The sequence below is a fragment of the Dermacentor albipictus genome, chromosome 9 (genome assembly GCF_038994185.2).
Source record: "Dermacentor albipictus isolate Rhodes 1998 colony chromosome 9, USDA_Dalb.pri_finalv2, whole genome shotgun sequence".
Lineage (NCBI taxonomy): Eukaryota > Metazoa > Arthropoda > Arachnida > Ixodida > Ixodidae > Dermacentor > Dermacentor albipictus.
In genome coordinates this window covers 70,216,557-70,233,132 of record NC_091829.1, presented here as the reverse complement: position 1 = coordinate 70,233,132, position 16,576 = coordinate 70,216,557, and the positions used below count along the sequence as shown (strand labels likewise).

At 45.3% G+C, this 16,576-nt stretch overlaps 2 protein-coding genes across 6 annotated transcripts in view; one reads left to right on the top strand and one right to left on the bottom strand.

Annotated features, from left to right (window-relative positions):
• LOC135908592 (phospholipid scramblase 2-like) overlaps window positions 1-5,790 on the bottom strand; it is a 42,731-nt gene extending 36,941 nt beyond the window's left edge. For all 3 annotated transcript variants that reach the window (XM_065440414.2, XM_065440415.2, XM_065440416.2), the window contains exon 1: window positions 5,650-5,790. The gene's annotated coding sequence lies outside the window, so the exon portion shown is untranslated. The remainder of the gene's footprint in view (window positions 1-5,649) is intronic.
• Window positions 1-16,576, top strand: part of LOC135908569 (phospholipid scramblase 1-like) — a 265,493-nt gene that overhangs the window by 224,302 nt on the left and 24,615 nt on the right. For 2 of the 3 annotated variants that reach the window (XM_065440374.1, XM_065440371.1), the window contains exon 1: window positions 12,741-13,042. The gene's annotated coding sequence lies outside the window, so the exon portion shown is untranslated. Of the gene's footprint in view, window positions 1-12,740; window positions 13,043-16,576 lie in introns of those variants that run through there. The other variant, XM_065440372.2, reaches the window with a different exon arrangement.

Genomic DNA, 16,576 nt, shown 5'->3' with positions numbered 1-16,576 from the left:
GCTCATTCTTCTTGAAAGCTGTGTATGCTTGCACCATAACTGTCACATGCAAATATGTTTGAACTTCCACGTAATCCTTGAATAACAAAAGGTCGGTTAACCAGTATGCGCGAAAAAGATTATCTTTAGGGGAAGGCTAAGAAACAGCCGCTAAATATAAGTCTAGCACATCGCTCTAAAAAAGTACAGTACCACGTTGAACAACCTGCGGAAAAAGTGAAAAGGACTTTAGTATGAGAGAGAATTCTGCAAGGCTAATAAGAATCCTAAGAAACAATGACACCTTTTCAACGACATTTGGATACACCTCAGCCTAGTAGAACCATTGATAATGTAGCTTAATAATATGTAACTTCCACTGAATCGTCTTGTATAGCTTACCCATGTAGTAATTACTTTTATGAAGTGTACAGTAATAGCTCGATAGCCTCTTCCTCGTCATGTAACCGTCGCAGTCAGACATTCTTTTTCCAGTTTCAGCCGATGAGGTCTGCTCTGCCATATTAAATCTAAAGAACACTTGCCCAGCCCAGGTCTATATAATGTCTCTGCCTATTACTTAAAGCGGGTTTTCTCTTCTACTGCGGAAACACTGAGCAGCATAATTAATCTAATTTTTAAATGCGGTACCTTTTCTAGTTCGCTTAAGACCTGAAAATTCGTCTTTTTAAGGAAAGTGATCAATATCTCATGTTTATGCATCGCAGAATCGCTATTGTGTCCTCCATTAGTACACGTCGAAAAAATATTTCTGAAACATTAAACACCTACCTAAGAAAGTTTAAGTTGTTAAAATCTTGCCAATTCGCTTTCCGTCGTGGCAGTTCGACCAGCGTAGGTTTTATTGAATGAACCGATTCCATAACGTGTTCTATTTATTACCAGCGGTAAATTTGCGGGCTCAGTATTTTTATATATACTAAAGCTTTTGACAATGCTAGTCATAACATTTTATTTACCAAACTAGAATATTTAGATATAACAGGTCCAGCTTCAATTTTTCTAAAAAATTATTTGCGTGACCGTGAGCAAATAGTCTGTGTAGGGGGCGCTTATTCCGAGTCGAAAGTCACTATTCAAGGCATACCAGAGGGCTCAATATGGAGACTCTCGTTGTTTTGCATTTACATTACCGAATTACCTCACATTCTTATTCTTTTTAATGCAATACTATATGCTGGTGATACCCCTAACTCCATGTCAGATAATTCTAACCACCTTACTCTTTAAACTGAACATTGAACAAGCGAAAGTTGTAGAATGGTGTCAGTTAAATCCTATGATGTTAACCTCACTCAAAACTCAGTTCATGATACCTAAAACAAAGCAGAGAATTGGGCCGTGCTTCCCCCTATATAGTAACTCTAGACAGAAACCTTATTTCTGAAGCGGACTTTGTGTCGTTCTTGGCATATTACATAGTCACTTCAAGTTTACTAATCACGTTCCCTTACCTAAACAGAAGAAGTGCTTTCGGCATCAGAGTTCTCAATAAATCAAGTGCAGTCTTTTCAGAACACACATTAATATATTTATACTATGCGTTCATTCATAGCCCTATCACCGAGGATATTGCTTCCAAGGGAAACACGTATAACTGCCACATCTCGTCTATTCAACACAGACAGAACCAGGAGAGTTGCCTAATCACCGACGGATCCTTTTACTCCACTGCTCTCCCGTTGCTCCAGGCTCACTGTATACTACCGGTACTGGCTTGTTTAAGTAGCATTCAAGTATTTCCTCTTGTTTTTTCACAATGCCTTAGAACCAGCGTCCTTACGAATTAGTTGACAAAAAGTTACTCACTAATACCAACCACACTAGGTTGGCGAATAATTTCACCTTTTGCAAGCTAAATGCAACACCAACTATGGAAAAATGACATCCTCGTTCTCAGCATCGAAAATATGGAACGACCTGCCACATTTACTTAAAATAATGCCATCTTTGATTGTACTCAAGCATGGATTAACATGAAACAAGTTATTTTATTTTTTGTAAATAGTTTCATGCCCTATAACATGTTCTTGTGTATAATTATGCTTTCTGATATATGTCCTGCTTTGTTGTTTTCTCTTATCAATGTATTGTATTACACGCGTTCCTTTGTTTTCCCTGTAGTTTTAAATTTCGCTGCTTTAACCCACATTTTGTAGACCTTTAATTTTTCTTTTTAGAGCAGGGGCTCCCGTTGCAGCCATTGACTTTGGGACTCTCGTCTGATTAGCATTTGTTACTTACTTATTGTTATGTAGTGGAGAATAAACTGAAATTCAAACTGAAAGTGCACCATTTTGCGCGCAGATGCCTATGACTTTTAATTCATACTTTCGCATTATTTCTGCAAATCCTGATAAAAGGAGCACAAGTGTATTAGAAGCACCAGCGGCGGCTGCTTCACCCGTATTAGCCCAATTCAACATTGTTTTATATTTACACTCTAAACACTGTGCACAAACAGAATATATTTAAATATATGAAGATGACAAATTTCGTGATATCTTTCAGAGAGAATGAGGTAGCTATTAATAAATATTTATAAAGCTATAGATAGTGAATGCCTTGAGAATGAATATGTTGCTGTATGTTCACCTCGCTTCCAATTGCTATGCATGTTTTTTTTTTTTACCCTGAAAAAAAACCTTAGACTTCAGTGACCCCATCGTCAGAGCCTTATCAACGGCATGTGAAATGCACGTGAATGATATGTGTCTCAGTATAGCTTCTCTTTCAAGTAAACATGTTAAGAAACATGTTAACGACTCATGACAAAATTCATTTCAAATAATTTTTATCATTTATTAGGGATGAAGCCATCGCAATTTGCATGCGGAGGGCATAAGTGTATATAGGATGTCACCATGAACAAACATTCACCACGATTTTCAAGAAAGAGCAATGCGTTACTCGAAGATAACCTAGCGCATGTTGTTTCCAGTATAGTGGAGTAGCCGCCAGTAATTTTTCCTTGCTGAGATTTCATTGAGTCCTTGCAATTGATTACCTAACTCGAAACGAACTATGCTAATTATCGAGTGTCAGTAAGGCATTTGTAGGCACAGCCAAGGCACATCTAACTGTTGTATTTTAAGCGAAGTACAATTTTTTTTTCATTTGGAAAATAAACCCTGCGAAATATGAAAAATACCAGGCGACTGCGCTCCCACCCACACCCTAAAGCAGCGCCCTTAAACATGCTCCCTCTGAATTAGCCAGCACGAAATAAAGAAAATATTGAGAAACATCGTGATCGAGCTAGTGCTTTATCTGCCATTCCCCGGCTAAAGTGACACGTCGGGTTGGGTGTTAGTTGGAATGAAGCTATGATAGCTGTTGTCTTAGCGTGGATAAAGTGCACAGATGTCTTTCTTGCCACAAAACCTAATACCATAAAAGCGAACTAGCAACGTCAGTGCCAAATCACTAAAGGTGCGGTTTGTTTGGTCCCAATAGCTACGTCTTTCTCTGATGAGCAGAAGGAAAACACGATCCTTGCCTTGGAAGTTGCAAATGGCAACAAGAGGAAGCCCACAAATATTTATCCGTCATGGAAGTGTGATGGGAGACCAAACGCTTCAACTATTATCAGAAATTACGAAAACCTGAGACAAACCGGCAACTTCAAGCAACAGTGGCGAAGGACTCCATCTTTGAGTCCTAGCTTACGCACGGATGTTCTACCATTTATGGCCTCAAACCATCATGTAAGCATGCTGGATATGGCCGTCCAGGTACCAGTTAATAAGTTATTAGTTTTGAGGATCCTAAATGATGGCCTTTCACCCTTACTAACATAACCAGAACTAATCCGTGAAAAATAGGGACCTGTAGATTCGGCTAGACTTTTCCAATTGGGTCCCCACAAAAGCCAATACGACACCGGACTTCTTGCGCAACATCAAGTGCAGAGACAAAGCAAATTTTCTCAGAAACGTCCACGTAGATTTTCATAATGCACAATATTGAAGTGACTCCAATCCATAATGGGTAAAACACAACCAGTACCAGTACCAGTGATCGTTCATTGTGTGGTGCGGAATTTGCGCCAGCGCTATAATCGGCCCCGTCTTCTTCGATCCCACACTGACTGTACAACCTTACGTGAATGAAATCCATGAAGGAGTGGATGATGGGTTTCACGGCGAAGTCCCGCTGTCCCGTCCTCCACTACTGTGGCATCAGAAAGATGGGGCAGCCGCATACAGTAGCAGCCGAGCGCAAAACTAGCCGTATGCGACTTTTCGCGCGCAATAGATTGGAAGGCATGCGCCTGTAAATTGGCCGGCTGAGTCATCTCACCTATCACCACTTCATTTCTTGCTTTGGTGTTATCTGAAAGATTGGGCTTACATGATCAAGACGGACGATGGATAAGCTCAAGGAAAGGATAACGGATGCCTGCCGTAGAATTCCCGCGTCGGCAATCAAGAAAGCAACTGAAGATGTGATAAAGCGGACTCAGTAATGCGTAGCTGCTTAAGTAGACTTGTTCGAACGCGTCCGCTACGTAGTAGCTGGAGTTCAACGGGGCTTACGAATTCCTAGATAAAACGGCCATACTGAAATCTGCTGTTCTTTTTTTTGTACTTTTTTCTTGTGCAGACATCCAGATTGCCAATTCTGCTCATTTATATGTGGTATATTTTTTTAACGGATCAGTTTGCCCTTTTCTCTGCAGATTGGTCGCTTCTCGGTCTGTTTGTTTCGCTTTTATTCTTACCACGAACCTGCTTTGTAGCATGCGTACACTTTCATAAAAAATAGAACTGTCACTTTAATTTGGCTTTGGTCCGACGCAACTTTCTGTCTCGAAATATAGCTGCGCGCGCACTCTTTCGATGGGGCACGAGCAGAGCGCGGGTTTTGAAACATGCCATGCCTATTCCACTGCTTCTCGCGTTTCGTGCCTGGTCAGAGGAGTGCTTCGGCAGCGTCATCAAGGAGCTTTTGTTATCAATGTGACCAGTCGGCCTTGATAGATGGATAATAAGTGTGGCGTAGAAATGAGAAGAAAAAATAGCTGCGAAACGCGAAACATGCTGTTCGTGCTCCTTCCACACCCTTTCCAAGGCGATGCGCTGTCTCTTCGGGTTTCCAACAGTCAATGCAGTTGCTTTCAACCAGCTCAACAGATGGCGCGGCTTTATGATGTGCGTGGGAACGCACGTGGTATTTCGTATTTTGTGAGGTTTTTGCCAGTCGGAAAAAAGTCTATGCAATTAGTACTTCGCAGAAAACACCGAAGCTAGGTGACACATGGGGTGCCTAGAAATGCCCCATTGATGCTTTGATAATTAGGACGGTACTTCTTGAGTTAGATCATTATTAACGTCAGACAAAATTAACGTGTCTAAAGCATTTGATAGAGCTGGTGAAACAAGTTAACGCTCCTAAAATAGACACATAAGCATAATGCACTACGCTGCCTAAGAAAATCATTGCTACTTAATGTGCTTCTTCGAGTTACGTGGGCTTCACCGTGATGAACACGCGCTTTCGGCCTGAATGTCGAACGAGCTGGATCAATCGAATACTCAGGCTCGATTGGCATCGCGTCTCGGACGGACATCCAGGCTTTGCATCAGGGATATAGCTTCACTGTGGCGGCTTGTACACAGCCGTGTCATTAAATAAAACGTTACTCACCCTAACAGCTCAGTAACTGGTCGCGTAGCACTCCAGCAGCTGGTCGAGGTGGGAGCCGGTCCGCCGCCGTCCGCGTTCGGGGGTGAGGGTCCCGTTCAACGCGAGCGTGTTCCCTCGAGAGGTAGTTTGAACATGACAGCAATGGCGACGATCCTTGGACATGGCACGTACCCACCACCTTGCAGAATGAAGCAGGAATCGGAGTTTGCAAAGCGCCGGCAGGTACAGGAACAAAACTGAAAGGCAGACAGAACAGGCCGATCCAACAGAAGCTGCAGCAGTAATGTGCACGAGCATCTAGCAGTTAGCTTTCTGCACTACCCGGATAAAGGCCGTGTATGACAGAATCTCTTTAGATTCGCATGATACCTGCCGTGTCTGCAATGTTGATAAGCTTGTGGCGCTCCTTAGCTTCTCAGCTTAATTTTTAAAGATTTTTTTTATGTATAGATACTCACAAGATCGGTGTCATCAGCTAATTGCCAAATGATTTCTCCTAAATGTTCACCCTTAACCCTTGTGGGATGCTGCTGGGTGTTCGTTTCCTTGCATACAGTGTTGCCAATCCCCCTCGTGGGATTGTGCCATGCTTTGAGGCAACAAGAACAATAACCGATAGCAGATCAGGAAGCAAGCACGGAGGCTTCCGGCGCGCTTGACAATTCCTAAACTATGGCACATACCCACAGTGAGGTATCGGCCAAGAACCGCGAGCCTAAAATAAAACGAGAACAAATTGAAAAATGCAAAGCAATATAGGTGTCCGGAATGAAAACACAATGTTTACAATACAGGAGTGATTGAAAATGAATAAACAAAAATTCGGTGCAGAAACTTAAGACCACTTATACGTGGTAATGCGCAAGCGTTATAATCGCTTTGCTGAAATGTTCTTTCTTGATATTTTCCAGAGAGGGAGAGAGACAACTTTACCGGTCCATTATGAAATGGAACGCGTTAAGCGTCTGATGGGGTGGCTCCCTCTTCGCGGGCTCCATATGCGTCCAGGGCCGCCTGGCCCCTGTGGATCAGTCGGAGCTGGTCTTCCAGGGTGGGGCTGGACAGCATGATCTCCCATCGCTCTTAAAGGGCGGGGATAGCAGGGGGGTTAGTTATGGGTATAGGTTGGGGATGGTCTATGGAAAAATTTCACTCTCCTATGACGTGCCGAAGGGTGCCTAATGCATTGCAGTGAGGACATGTGTTCATGTAACTCTCTGGCTAGATATTGTTCTGGAGGCAGGGGTGGGGAAAGGATCCTGCCTGGATTTGCCTGTATATTGTTTGTTGGGCTCTGGCCAAGGAGTGGTGGGGGTGCGGGAATGTCGTCCTGCCGTCCCTGTAATATTTGACTATATCTCCCTAATTTGTGAAGGGTTGCCATCCCCTTGCCTCGTCCTCATTGGCCCCGGAGTTTAGCGCTCGGGCCTGTTGATGAGCATATTCATTGCCCTCAACTGAGGAGTGAGCCGGGACCCAACCTAGTTCGTTTGTTTGTTTAGAAGGCATAGCTTTACCAAGGATTTTTAGTGCCGCAAGGGACACCCAGCCAGATCTTGCTAAAAACAACACGTTCGTAATCGTTGGAGACTTCAACGCCAAGGATCCTAGCTGGGGATACAAGACCACCGATAAAAAGGGTACGACAGTCAAGGAGGCGACTGACAACATAAACTGCCAACTCTTAATGGACCCAGAGGTCCCCACCAGGATGGAAAACAGCGTCCAGGGGGACACCAGCCCTGACCTCACCTTCGTAAGAAAAGCGAGACAGGCGGTCTGGGAAAATGAGCCTGGGTAATGATCATTACATCATCAAGACGCAAATCGGAATGGCTCACCTAAAGCGCAGGATAGGTACAGCAAAAATAACGGATTGCGATGCCTTTAGAGAAGCCTGTGATGGACATCCGCTGGGCGCGATACTGTCAATCGAGGAATGGGGGAATATGCTGAAGGAAAGGCAAAGCGAGTACACCAAGGAGATTGACCGCACAGAGCAAATGCCGGAGGTTGACTCTAGACTGCTTCGGCTATAGGAGGCAAGACAGAGCCTGACCAAAAGGTGGAGGGGACAGAAGTTTAATAGCAAGCTAAAGCTGAAGATTGCGGAAATTACGCAAAAGACAGAAGAGTATGCGGAACAATTGGCGAGAGGAAATTGGCAGCAATTTAGCAATTCCTTAAGCGGAACCCTGAGTACTGCCCGAACGTGGAGCATACTCAAAGCACTCCTGGACCCGACTAAAACCAATTCGGAGAACAACAAGGCCATACAGAGGCTGGTTCACCAGTTTCAGGGCTCAGAGTATGAGCTCATAGAAAGAGTAAGGCACAAGTGCGTCGGGGACGGTCACCCAGCAGCCTACACAGAGTGCTACAAGGGGAAAGAAAATTCTGATCTGGACAGTCTTATAACCAAAGAGGAAGTATACGCCGCAATAAGAAATACCACTAGGAATACGGCTGCAGGCGCAGAAAAGATAAAGAACGCGCTGATTCGCAACCTCAGTGATGAGCTGGTAGTCGAACTTACTATCTCAATAAGCACTGGGCGGAGGAGTCAGTACCTGAGGAGTGGAAGCATTCGGAGGTAGTGATGATTCCAAAACCTGGCAAAAAACTGCAAGTAGAAAATGTTAGACCAATCTCTCTCACGTCATGCTTAGGCAAGCTGTACGAGCGGATGGTTACAATGAGGCTACAAAATTATATGGAGGACAACGAGCTGTACCCCCACCAGCATGTTTGGATTCCGCCCTAAATTATCGACGCAAGACGTGCTCCTCCAGCTCAAGGAGGAGGTGCTCAGCAACGTCCCATGGAACAGCGAACACGTCATCATGGCACTGGACATTAAAGAAGCCTTCGACAATGTCAGCCACGAAGCCATCCTCACAGGAATGGATAGCCTGAACTGTGGCAGAAGGATTCATGGCTACGTGAAGGCCTTCCTCTCTAACCGGAAAGCAACACTCGGCCTGGGAGCAGTCAGATCAGCGAAGTTTCGCACTCCAAACAAGCGAACTCCTTAAGGGTCGGTCATCTCCCCCATCCTCTTCAACGTCGCAATGATCGGGCTAGCAAGACAACTCGAACAATTTGAAGGCATACGGCACGCCATGTACGCTGATGACATCACGGTATGGGCGAACCGGGAATCGCTCAGCGAAAAAGAAGTGCCTGCAAAAAGCGGCCACCTGCGTAGAAAACTACGTTAGGGCCACGGGCCTCGCCTGCTCGAGGGAGAAGTCCGAGCTCCTAAGCTTGTGGCGAGGCAAACAAAATCGAATGGTCCCTACAAGCGATGAGCTCAGCCTCAACTTATACCTCGCGGGACAACGCATTCAGGAGAAGACCACCATTCGTATCCTGGGGATGTGGCTTCAGTCCAATCAACGGTGCAATCATACTCTGACACTGCTGAAGACTGCCACCATGCTGGTAGCCCGTATGATCAACAGAGTATCTAGCAGGAGACACGGTATGAAGGAGAGCGACACACTCAGGCTAGTCAGGAGCCTCGTGGTTAGCAGAGTGGTGTATAGCCTTCCCTTCCACAAATGCATCAAGCAAGAAGAAGAACAAGCGGACGCCATACTGCGAAAGGCGTACAAAACTGAGCTCCACCTGCCGCAGTGCACATCGACCGAGAAACTGCTGGCCCTGGGACTGCACAATACCTTCAGTGAACTAAGAGAAGCACTACTATGCTCTCAGGCACGTAGGTCGATGCAGAACCCCACGGGAAGGGTGATCCTACGAAGATACGGCGGCGGCAACATGATCCAAGAGATCGAACGTACCGAGGCCATTCCGGACTAGTATCACAGTACACTGCGAGTCGCGCCGATACCCAAGAATATGGACCGGAAGCTGCACAAGGCGCGTAGAGAAGCAGGAGCGGAGTACGTGAAGAGAACCTTGGCGAATAAGGACAACATAAGGTATATGGACGCGGCAACGTTCGTCAAAGACGGAAGACAAAACAGCTGAACAGCGGCGTCAGTGGTTAATTCGGACCTCTAGGAGATCACCAGCGCATCCCTACAGGACTGCACGGTAGTCGAGGCCGAAGAGGCAGCGGTAGCTCTGGCAGCACTGGAGGGCTATCGATCTGGCAGGTCCCTAACAATAATAACAGACTCTCAAGCAGCATGCCATAATTATACAAACGGCAGAATTCGGCGCAGAGCACGCCACATACTCTGCTCATGCGACCCGGGAAACAAAGTTCAGCATACCATAATCTGGGTACCAGGGCACACTGGCATAACAGGGAACCAAGAGGCGGATAGGATAGCTCGAGGGCATAGCAACCGGGCGTCCGACACATCCAGCCTTGAGGAACCCGAGTCAGTACCCATGGGCTACTCAGATATCGTAAATTATTATAAAGGGGTCAGACTGAAGTACCCACCCCCAGATAAGGATCTAAGCAGAGAGGATGCTGTTGCATGGCGGCAACTGCAGACGGGTACTTTCCCGAATCTAAACCTTCTCAATAAAATTTTCCCCACACAGTATGAGGCTAAGTGCCCATGGTGCGGATAGAAACCAGATCTATACTACATATCATGGGCCTGTCAAAATATTGAGTCCCCAACTATCTATAAAATTAAAAACCCGAGTGCGGAACATTGGGAGAGTATGCTTTCCCGCGTAAGCTTGAACGGCCAAAAGCGCCTAGTAGAGCGAGCTCGCGGGTTGGCCATACTCAGTGGAGCCTTGGATTAGGGCACCAACCCTGTGATTGCAGACAGAAGAATCCGTCAGAAGATGGAAGAGGCCGTCTGAAGCCGCGAAGATCTCTTTTCTAGAGCCCAATAAATGTTTCCCGATCCGATCGCTAAGTGCACCCAAAAACTACCGAAATTAGTCAAAGTAATGTGGGACACACAGAAGGCGTTGCAAACATCTCAAAATGCGAATCATAAACTGAAATTACCTGCACCAGGCAGCCTAAGGTGTTTACATCAATCCACAACTGTGACCGTTTTTTCGCTATTTTTTCACGAAGTCCTTTTAGTACTTCAATGTAGTAGTGTTGATTACGGTGCATTGCAATGCCGCTGGCAACACAGAAATACTGGTGCTCTAAATAGATATTTATCCTTATGCTCTTCACAACATTGTCTACGCAGTTCCGAGTTCCGGTAAAGCGAAACTATTATAAGCCCCAATATGCGAAAATTCGGCGTAATGACGGTGGCGTGACCGATCGACATTCTGAATATAGCTGACGGATCAAAGTGGATAAATATGCAAAAAAATGCTCCGATTGACGTCAACTTTGTCAGCAATGTTCCTGTGAACAAAGCAAATTATTCGCTTTGAAAATAAAATTTGTCGCATGTCGGTCGGGGTTGGCATCGGGTCGGGCCTCCGTGGTGCGAGACAAAAACGCTTCCCCGACGCCGCGGTGGCTCCACGGTTCTGGCACAATTAATGTGGGCCTAGTGCATGCGCCATTGCACGCGTCCGGCAGCAGCCATCTGATTGACTAAGGTGTGGCCTAGTAGCCTCCAACGGCGAAGAGGCGTGGGACGTCGTGAGGGCGTAAAACGAGCACGTGGCCTCCCGCGCGTCACAAGCTCTTCGAATTTCATCGGTGTTTTAACGCGAAAGCGTTAAGGAGCTCGTGTCGCAAAAAAGCTAGTGTAGTCGGTGTCGGCGTAGGTGGTGTTGGCCGTGAGCGAAAAATCTCGGAAGGCAATTCATAAATATAAACAACTTGCAAGATGGGCTGGTTGGGAATTGAACCAGGGCCTCCGGTGTGGGAGACGGAGACGCTACCAGTCAGCCATGAGTTGTTTTCTTTATTGTCTCGCTTTTCACAGAGTTTACGAAATCAGAAGAACAGAATAAAAAGTTCGATGGTTCAAAGCGGGTCAAAACCACCTCTAGTGAATGCGATGTTGCCTAAGAAACGTGCCGTAGAAAGTTATACTGCAGTGTATATCGGTAATTGTGAGCATGTAAATTACAGAATTTGCAGTTAAACGAGTAGTGAAGTACGTTTCCACTGCATTTCTTCTGCGCTTGGCGCACACGCGGAGCGATCTTGCGGAAAACACTGAAGACCCTCTCCTCGCAATATACGGCGCTGCACCGACAGGTGGCACGGCACTCGCCCGCTTCTCCCCTTTGTCTCGTTTGAGTGCATTGGGGCCGTGCGGGGATCGGTGCGAGGATGCCCCAATACCCTTGCGTTTAAAAAGCGAACGGGGTGCTTTTTGAACGCACGGGAGCTTAAGCGTCCTCGAATTTTTTACTACTGTATGAACTCTCGTTGTTACTTCATGAGCGTCACTTGCACTAGGGACAACTTTAGTAAACCAGAACCGTGGAGCACCCATGGCGTCGGGGAAGCATTCTCATCTCGCACCATGGACTTGATTCCCACCCAGACCGTATCAGCCGAAGGAACTTTAATGCATGAGGAAAATATGAAGGAAGAACATTTCAGCAAAGCGACTATAACACTTTCACATTACCACGCATAAGTGGTATTAAATTTCTGCGCCGAATTTTTGTTTATTCATTTTCAATCGTTCCTGTATTATAAATATTGTGTTTTCATTCCGGACACCTATATTGCCTTGTATTTTTTAATTTGTTTTCCTTGTATTTTAGGCTCGCGGTTCTTGGCCCATACCTCGCTGTGGGTATGTGCCATAGCAAAGAAATTGTCAAGCGCGCCGGTAGCCTCCGTGCTCGCCTCCTGAGCTGCTATGGGTTATTGTTCTTACCTCAAAAGATGACACGTACCCACGAGGAGGATTGGCCACACTGTATGGAAGGAAACGAACACCCGGCAACATACCGCAAGGGTTAAGGGCGAACATTTAGCACTAATCATTTGCTATTTAGCTGATAACACCGATTTTGCGAGTATCTATACATCAAAAAAATTTAAACATTTAAGCTGGGAAGCTCAGGAATGCCACTCGCTTATCAACTAGGGTGGTTGCTTGATAGGCGTTATTTTTGATCACGCTTATCAACATTCCACACACGACAGGTATCATGGGAATCTAAAAAGATTCCGTCAAACACGGCCTTTGTCCAGGTTGTGCAGAAAGCTAACTGCTAGATGCTCGTGCACATTACTGCTGCAGCTTGTGTTGGATCGGCCTGTTCTGTCCGCCTTTCAGTTTTGTTCCTGTACCTGCCGGCGCTTTGCAAACTCCGATTCCTGGTTCATTCTGCAAGGTGGTGGGTACGTGCCATGTCCAAGGATCATCGCCATTGCTGTCATCATCAAACTACCTCGCGAGGGAACGCGATTGCCTTGAACGGGACCCTCACCCCCGAACGCGGACGGCGGCGGACCGGCGGACACATCGATCACCTGCTGCAGTGCTACGCGACCAGTTACTGAGCTGTTTGGGTGAGTATCGCTTTATTTAATGACATGGCCGTGTACAAGCCGCCGCAGTGAAGCTCAATATCCCTGATGCAAAGCCTGGATGTCCATCCGAGACGCGGTGCCAATCAAGCCTGAGTATTCAATTGATCAAGCTCGTGCGACATTCAGGCCGAAAGCGCGTATTCATCACGGTGAAGCTCACGAAAGTCGAAGAAGCACATTAAGTACCATAATTTTCTTGGGCATGCAGCGTAGTGCAGTATGCTTATGTGCCTATTTTAGAGGCGTTAACTTGTTTCACCAGCTCTATCAAATGCTTTAGACACGTTAATCTTATCTAACGTTAATAATTATCTAACTCAAGAAGTACCGTCCTAATTAATTATCAAAGTATCCATGGGGCATTTCTAGGCACCTCGTGTGTGACCTAGCTTCGGTGTTTTCTGCGAAGTACTAATTGCATAGACTTTTCCGACTGGAAAAAACCTCACAAAATATGAAATACCACGTGCGTTCCCACGCGCATCATAAAGCACCGCCATCTATTGAGCAGGTTGAAAGCAACTGCGTTGACTGTTGGAAACCCGAAGAGACAGCGCATCGCCTTGGAAAGGGTGTGGAAGGAGCGCGATCAGCATGTTTCACGTTTCGCAGCTATTTTTTCTTCTCATTTCTACGCCACACTTATTATCCATCTTTCAGGGCCGACTGGTCACATTGGTAAGAAAAGCTCCTTGATGACGCTGCCGAAGCGCTCCTCTGACCAAGCAGGAAACGCGAGAAGCAGTGGAATAGGCATGGCATGTTTCAAAACCCGCGCTCTGCTCGTGCCGCATCGAAAGAATGCGCGCGCAGCTATATTTCAAGCAGAAAGTTGCGTCGGACCAAAGCCAAATTAAAGTGACAGTTCTATTTTTTATGAAAGTGTACGCGTGCTACAAAGCAGATTCGTGGTAAGAAATAAAAGCGAAACAAACAGACCGAGAAGCGACCAATCTGCAGAGAAAAGGCCAAACTGATGCGTTAAAGAAAGAAAATATATCACCTTTAAATGAGCAGAATTGGCAATCTGGATGTCTGCACAAGAAAAAAGTACAAAAAAAAGGACAGCAGATTTCAGTATGGCCTTTTTATCTAAGAATTCGTAAGCCCCGTTGAACACCAGCTACCACGTAGCGGACGTGTTCGAACAAGTCTACTTATGACGCTACGCAGTATTGAGTCCGCTTCATCACATCTTCAGTTGCTTTCTTGATTGCCGACACTAGAATTCTACGGCAGGCATCCGTTATCCTTTCCTTGAGCTTATCCGACGTCCGTCTTGATCATGGAAGCCCAATCTTTCAGATAACGCCAAAGAAAGAAATGAAGTGGTGATAGGTGAGATGACTCAGCCGGCGAATTTACAGGCGCATGCCTTCCAATCAACTGTGTGCGAAAAGCCGCATCCAGCTAGTTTTGTGCTCGGCTGCTGCTGTGCGCGGCTGCCCCGTGTTTTTGATGCCACAGAAGTGGAGGACGGGACAGCGGGACTTGGCCGTGAAACCCATTATCCACTCCTTCAAGGATTTCATTCACGTAACGTTGTACAGTCAGTGTGGGATCGAAGAAGACGGGACAGATTGTAGCGCTGGCGCAAATTCCGCACCACACAATGAACGATCATTGGTACTGGTGCTGGTTGTGTTTTACCCATTATGGATTGGAGTCACTTCAATGGTGAGCATTATGAAAATCTACCTGGACGTTTCTGAGAAATTTTGCTTTGTCTCTGCACTTGATGTTGTGCAAGAAGTCCGGTGTCGTATTGGCTTCTCTGGGGACCCAATTGGAAAAGTCTAGGCGAACCTACAGGTCCCTATTTTTCAAGTATTCTGGTTATGTTAGTAAGGGTGAAAGGCCATCATTTAGGATCCTCTAAACTGATAACTTATTAATTGGTGCCTGGACAGCCATATCTAACATGCTAACGTGATGGTTTGAGGCCATAAATGGTAGAACATCCGTGCCTAGGCTAGGACTCAAAGATGGAGTCCTTCGCCACTGTTGCTTGAAGTTGCCGGTTTGTCTCAGGTTTTCGTAATTTCTGATGATAGTTGAAGCGTTTGGTCTCCCATCACACTTCCATGACGGATAAATGTTTGTGGTCTTCCTCTTGTTGCCATTTGCAGGTTCCAAGGCAAAGATCGTGTTTTCCTTCTGCTCATTAGAGAAAGATGTAGCTATTGGGACCAAACAAAACGCACCTTTAGTGATTTGGTACTGACGTTGTTAGTTCGCTTTTATGGTATTAGGTTTTGTGGTAAGAAAGACATCTGTGCACTTTATCCACGCTGAGACAACAGCTATCATAGCTTCATTCCAACTAACAACAAACGTCACTTTAGCCGGGGAGCGACAGATAAAGCAATAGCTCGATCACGATGTTTTTCAATATTTTCTTTATTTCTTTTTTTTTGGCTAACTCAGAGGGAGCATGTTTAAGGGTGCTGCTTTAGGATGTTGGTGGGAGCGCAGTCGCCTGGTACTTTTCATACTTCGCAGGGTTTATTTTTCAATTGTAAAGAAATTGTACTTCGCTGAAAATACAACAGTTAGATGTCCCTTGGCTGTGCCTACAAATGCCTTATTGACACTCGATAATTAGGATAGTTTGTTTCGAGTTAGGTAATCAATTGCAATGACTCAATGAAATGTCAGCGAGGAAAAATTACTGGCAGCTACTCCACTATACTGGAAACAACATGCGCTAGGTTATCTTCGAGTAACGCATTGCTCTTTCTTGAAAATCCTGGTGAATGTTTGTTCATGGGGACATCCTATATACACTTATGACCTCCGCATGCAAATGGCGATGGTTTCATCCCTAATAAATGTTAAAAATTATTGGAAATGAATTTTGTCATGAGTCGTTAACATTGTTTACTTGAAAGAGAAGTTATACTGAGACACATATCATTCACGTGCATTTCACATGCCGTTGATAAGGCTCTGACGATGGGGCCGCTGAAGTCTGTTTTTTTTTTTTTTCAGGGTAAAAAAAACACGCATAGCAATTGGAAGCGAGGTGAACATACAGCAACATATTCATCCTCTAGGCATTCACTATCTATAGCTTTATAAATATTTGTTAATATCTACTTCCTTCTCTTTGAAAGATATCACAAAATTTGTCCTCTTCATATATTTAAATATATTCTGTTCGTGCACAGTGTTTAGAGTGTAAATATAAAACAATGTTGAATTGGGCTAATACGGGTGAAGCACCCGCCGCTGGTGCTTCTGATACACTTGTGCTCCTTTTATCAGGATTTGCAGAAATAATGCGAAAGTATGCAATAAAAGTCATAGGCGTCTGCGCGCAAAATAGTGCACCTTCAGTTTGAATTTCAGTTTATTCTCCACTAAATAACCATAAGTAAGTAACAAATCCTAATCAGACGAGGGTCCTGAAGTCAATGGCTGCAACAGGAGCCCCAGCTATAAAAAGTCCGCTTCAGAAATAAGGTTTCTGTCTAGAGTTACTATATAGGGGGAAGCATGGCCCAATTCTCT